The following is a 6,528-nucleotide window of genomic DNA, read 5'->3' as shown; positions in this document are numbered from 1 at the left end:
AGAAACATTTATTAGGAATAAAAACTTTTATAAAAGAATCTACAATTAATTTTATAAAATAGCCCTTAATGCTTGTGCGTTGACAATTCTTCTCAAATGCATTTTTGATGTTAGGTTGTATAAGAATGTTAACTTTGGCCAAATTTGTACTTTCTTTTATTGGACTTTTTAGAGTATCAATTTTCGATACTTATCAGAAAAATTCTGATAGAAAACCTACGTAAGAACACCCCTGCCACATTATGTACTTTCGTGTAAAATTTACAAAAATATCGGCCTAGCGGTGTCTAAATCCTTAGAGAACTCACAAACACAAAGTTTTTACAGAGTGAATCAAGGGAAACGGATGTTATTAAGGAAAACAAAAACTGCGAATATTTCAATCAAAATTCTGATATGTTTAAAGACTACCATTCTCACTCCCTATCCTTTTCTCAAGGAGAGTAAGAAACGTTCTAAACACACGCACACACACACACACACACACACACACACACACACATATATATATATATATATATATATATATATATATATATATATATATAAGGAAAATCATGGCAATAATATTCCAATGTGATAGGGAGAAAAAAAGAAACAAACCAAAATTATATTTTCAACAACGTCAAGTCCTTACTTCAAGACTTCCTCAAGATGATTGATTTGAAGATATAAAATGCCAGTACAATATTTAAATAACTTAAACATAAAAGTTGCTTGTTTGTTTGTTTGTGGATGAAAGTTTGTTTCCTATGGACTTCAAAATAGCTGGGTCAATTTTTTGAAATTTCTTACAAATGTACTTTATGTATTTGGGAGTGTTCTTAGATAGGATTTGCATTGGTATGCTTCAGATAAATATCGAAGATCGATAATAAAAAACAGAAATAGCAGTCCGATTTTAATCAAAGTTAGCACTTTTCTACAGATTTAAGTAGTTTTATTACTTCACAAGCAAGAGAGCCTGACGTATAAAATCAACAGTAGTTTTTGATAAATCAGCAACGCGTTTGAAATTAATATTTGTGAGCACAATCCATCCATGACTTTACTTTGCTTTGTAAACTTTAATTGAAAGCAGTATAGAAAAAAAATTGCATCCAATCTTTTTGTATATTCTCTACAGTGGAATGTATACTACTACGAGTTCTGTAAGCTTGCTCCCAGTTCACCGTTGTGGGTTCCCGACTAGAGCAAGCAACTAATCGATATAATTGAGGAATTGGCGAATATGAAGGCAAGAAAAGTTTGGCAAGAAATTCGGTATATATATATGTATATATATATATATATATATATATATATACATATATATATATATTATTTTTAAAATTATTTTAAAAATATAATTATCCACTGACACGTGTTTCGTCGTCCACGACTCATCAGAGTGGCTGAATCTAGCGAGATTGGAAATCGGCACCTCGTGATAAGGAGCCTAAACCTCTACCACGGTGCTAACCTCGCCGGACTACTAAATGTATCACTTTTACGTAGATGGTTTTATTTGTTTTTGTTAGCGACACTTACCGATTTCGAATCTCGCTAGATTTTAAAATAATATATATTCCGCTCCCCATTAAAAGGGGGTACCAGATGGGTCAATGGGAAAATTATTCCCAACAAGCATTTAGGTAAAAATGCACTTCCGTATAAATACTTGAATTCATTCAAGAAAGTATCGCTAACAAAAACAAATAAAAACATATATATATATATATATATATATATATATATATATATATATATATATATACGAACAGGGAGACCCGAAATTGCTCGGGATTAAATGAGAATCAATGCTGCAATGAATAGAACCTTTTATTTAATTCACGAGGATAGCACGCTATCGTTCCATCAGCCGTGACAGGTAGAAGTCCTAAAACGTTTTCAAATATTTAAATAATAATCAGTCAAAAGTAACGATAATCAAAGTACACACTAATAAAATACTAAATAGGTATAATAAAAACATGAATAATATACAAAATAAATAAAAAAATGTAACCAGCAAAACAACATAAAAAATAACACAAAAGACAAAAATATAATTAGCAGAAATAGTACTGATGCCAATAGTAAAAGAAAATGCATCTGCAGAACTGACAGCTGCAAAATCAATGCCGAACCAAAAACATTGTTTACCAGGCTACAATGTTTGCCAACAAAAACTGAATATCCCAAAATAGTACGTAGAAATGACCTTTCTGGGTTTTAAAAGTAGATATTACGTGCACAGAAGTGGACTTATAAAAAAAAAATACGCAGAATAAAAACATCATTAGCGAACTACTACTGGGAGCTCAAGGAAAGTGGACGATCTCCACGATAATAAATGAGAAAATAGTTTGCAGATGTAAAAGAAAACTGAGACCACCTGTGTAGATAATGTTTAAATGAGAAGTTAGCTATCTTAAACTTTAAAGGACCCCCAAACTAATTAAACTTCAGGAGTGAAATAGCAAGCGTATGTATACACAAAATAAACTTACTCTAGGGATGACCACACCCACACATAAACATTATGAAAACACGAAGCACAAATATAAGTTGGAACAATTATATCGATGGCATTGCCAGGGCCGCTGCAAGGAAGGTTGGTTCTCTCTACCGTTCTAGAAAACTACTAACACCCGAAAGTATCCTGTACCTCTATAAGGCCACCATTCGTCCATGTATGGGGTATTGCTGTCATATTTGGGCTAGTGCATCGGCTACTAGTCTCTCGCTCCTTGACAAAGTAAAAATAACATAGATAAACCCCATCATTTATTATACCATACCTGTTCACACTGAAACACTTATCACAATATTCTGTGGATCTATATTAAAAAACCTTGTTAAACTTTGTGACATATTTCCATTCTATGGAGGTTAGGTGCGAACGAACACCCCATAATTTTATTATACCATATTTCTTCAAACTGAAACATAATTATCAAAGTATACTTACGCAGATAGATATGAAAAGTCATTATTAAAGTTTGTGCCTATTTCCATTCTATGGAGGCCAGGCGCGAACGCAGAGCCTACAATTTTATTATACCGTCCCTATTTAAGTTAAAACCTACTTATCAAAGTATTATTATGTACATCTATATCAAAAACACTTGTAAACGTTTTTTATTTCCATACTTCGTGGACCAGGCGCGAACGCAGATCCCACAGTTTTAATGATCCACCATTCTGCCAGATCAAACATACCCATTCCTGTGTCTCGATACATTTATCATTCTATGTAATCAGTTTTTTTTAAATAGTCAACCATATAGGAGCCTATTCGTGACCAGTAACACACACACACACACACACACACACACAGATATTCAGCTTTATATATATATATATATATATATATATATATATATATATATATATATATATATATATGATGATTGCTGCATCTTTCCAGATGATTACCGTCACATAGAGTTCTCCCAATCCTGTCCATGACATCTCAGATGACTTTGCACTCCCGCCACACACACACACACACACACACACACACACACACACACACACATATATATATATATATATATATATATATATATATATTTAGTAGAAAGGGTTATTAATAAAAACCTGAAGAAATTGCTCAATACTGTTGTAGAGCAAATATGCGTTTTATTTTTTATTACCGTTTTTTTTTCTGTTCAGCTACATTTTTGTTTCAGCTACACGACCGTTTTTAGGCCATTATGTAGCCTCCTCAGACTTTACAGAAAAGTTCGTTCCACCATAAACGAACTTTTCTGCAAAGTCTGAGGAGGCAACATAACGGTCGAAAAATGGTCGTGTAGCTGAAACAAAAATGTAACTGAACAAAAAAAAAAAGCGGTAATAAAAAATAAAACGTGTATATATATATATATATATATATATATATATATATACAAAGATACACACACACATATATATGTATACATATGGATAGATAGATAAATATATAAGACGTGTGTCAGATAGAGTACGTGTAAGAGAGAGAACAAAACAGAGAGAGAGAGAGAGAGAGAGAGAGAGAGAGAGAGAAATACAGGGTGAGAGAAATATAGGGAGAGAGGGGGGGAGGAATATGTGAGTGTCTGGATTAATTCTTGCTTTATTCCCGGAATCTTATTTCCTGCTATTTTTGTCTGTTCCGCTCTTTTCCCGATTCCAATGTATTTATCCCAATTTTTCTGTTTTTCCACAACGATTGGAAAACCCCCGCCAACACATAAATCAATTTTCTAAACCATCCGCCCTCCTTATCATGGCGTCCAATCAAGCTTTGCAAAAGCAAATAATTCTATATATATATAGCATGTGAAATCACTATGAACAATAATAGTAAACTTTATTTAGAATTATCGATGTATATTCGTTTTATCTCTTTTTTGTGCGTTTGCCGTCCGCGTTTACCGGAAGCCAGTAAATGTTGCCTATAAAAAGGCAAACATCTAATTTCTAATTATATCTCCATTTAAAATAAAAACAACAAAATAGTAAATATGATTGTATAAATTTAAAAAACAACTATAAAATCTTCTTGATGCAATTTGTTTAAATGAATGCAAGAACAAAAGAATAAAAAAAAAAAGAAATCGGCGCTTCTACAGTATTGGGACAAGATTTTTTAGTCGATAAGTGCTTTCAACTGATTTTTTTTGTCAATTCTAATAAGTTACAATGGTATCTTCCAAATTATGCAGTCGAAATTACATGAATATTATTGAATTATTAAATAAAACAACTTTAATCGTCTTATCAGGTGAAAATTTTCCGCCATCTTTAAATCTAAACGGAATTTTGAATTTTCTTGTGTTTTACAATCATTTTCATCAAATTCTATTGTTTTTTCTTTAATAACTAAATTTCTACCTTATTGATTTTCGTAATTTTTGGATATAATCGTCTTATAAATATGAGGAATACGTAGATACAGTTGTTTTCATGTGAAATTCAGTATTATAAATTTCCGAACGTCAAGAAATCTATATAATAATAGTGATTGTATGAGTCTCCGGAGCTTCCAAGAAGGAAAGGCTGGAAATATAATAAAAAATAAAACGAAGAAGAATGTGAAATAAAAAAGAGTAAAAAAGAAATTAGTAACTCGTCCCAAAACAATTGCCCCCCATGTTCGTAAGATGAATTTACTGATAGATAAAAATGAACGATAATATCGATCGGGAGATCCTAATTAATAAAAAGGAGGATAGAAATTGATACCATAATACGAACATTAAATTAGTATATTTTTGGTCCTGCATGAAACTAAAATATACCTTCCTGGTCTTTTGGCTAGGATCCAACGGTAGTATTTGCTCTGTCCAAGGAGTGTATAATGATATCGTGGGGTTTACCAATGCTGGACGTTCATAAAATGGAAAAGTCACATACCCCTATAAGGTTATTGAAAATAAACCATAATAACCAGATATATTCAGAGTACAGAGAGTCAGAAAATGATGATAGAATTGGCGTTGCAACTTGCCAAGTGGGTAAAACACTTTGGAAGAAAAAGTTGCCAAAAATAAAAAAAAAAAAGCTCTCTCGTTTCTTGGGGAGAACTTTCCGTCAAACAAGACCAAAGATGAACCAGATATATTCCCGCTTGGATAGATGTTGAAATCATAAGTAAGGATCATTCGTCTATTTTGTTGTAAAAGGATTTATGTGTATTAATTTCGCGTCACTAACTGTATTTAAATGTACATACAACGACCCCTAAATTCGCCGATCACAACGCTAGACGGTCATAGACTAACACACGTATATACACACGTCATGTAGATGACTGTGACACGTATGTACATATGTATATACACTCTCATAAAATCTAACCACTAGACCACATAAAGTATATATGAAAACTTTAAAGCGACATTTGCTAAATAGACACGGTTTCTATAAACTCACCCTGTTGTAAAGCCCATTACATGAATAGCGCGATTATTGCGGGATGTCTTTGGGTGCGATCTGGGTTAAACAAAGGTTACCGGTAATATAGATCAACCACATTGACTTCCATTGACAAACGTGTACCTGCATTGCTAGAAAGTGGATCGGTACGTTTAGAGTGCAGGCAGATTAACGAGGGTTACACCCCTCACACACACACCTTAGTATAAAAAGGAGGGAGCATGTGCTTAGAAGGTTAGTCTTCAAATTTTTCAGAAGATGAAGATTCTCGTGGAAGGGACGAGAGGTACCGATGTATCGAAGATGAATCGATGAATAAATTCCTACCCTCCTTCTAAGGATAGGCAGAGAACAGGAGTGCGACATTCGACCGTGAAACGAATTAAGTTCTAATTGTCCGGAGAAATAAGACTTGCGTTGTTGTTATGAGCGTCTATTCCAGGGGTAGCCGACACAGTCAAGGGGTGTGAAGAAGATATAAAAAGGTACGTTCTGTTTTTTTTTTATTTTATAACCCCCCAAATGTGTCGTAAATATGAATATTTAATCAAAATAAGCAGATACCCCATCATTCCTTCACCCACGCGTACCTAACAACCCGACTAACTAAGTAGAAAAATT

This window comes from Euprymna scolopes, chromosome 28 (genome assembly GCF_053919585.1).
Source record: "Euprymna scolopes isolate OS-2025 chromosome 28, ASM5391958v1, whole genome shotgun sequence".
Classification (NCBI taxonomy): Eukaryota; Metazoa; Mollusca; class Cephalopoda; order Sepiida; family Sepiolidae; genus Euprymna; species Euprymna scolopes.
Note: the sequence above shows the minus strand (reverse complement) of the source record.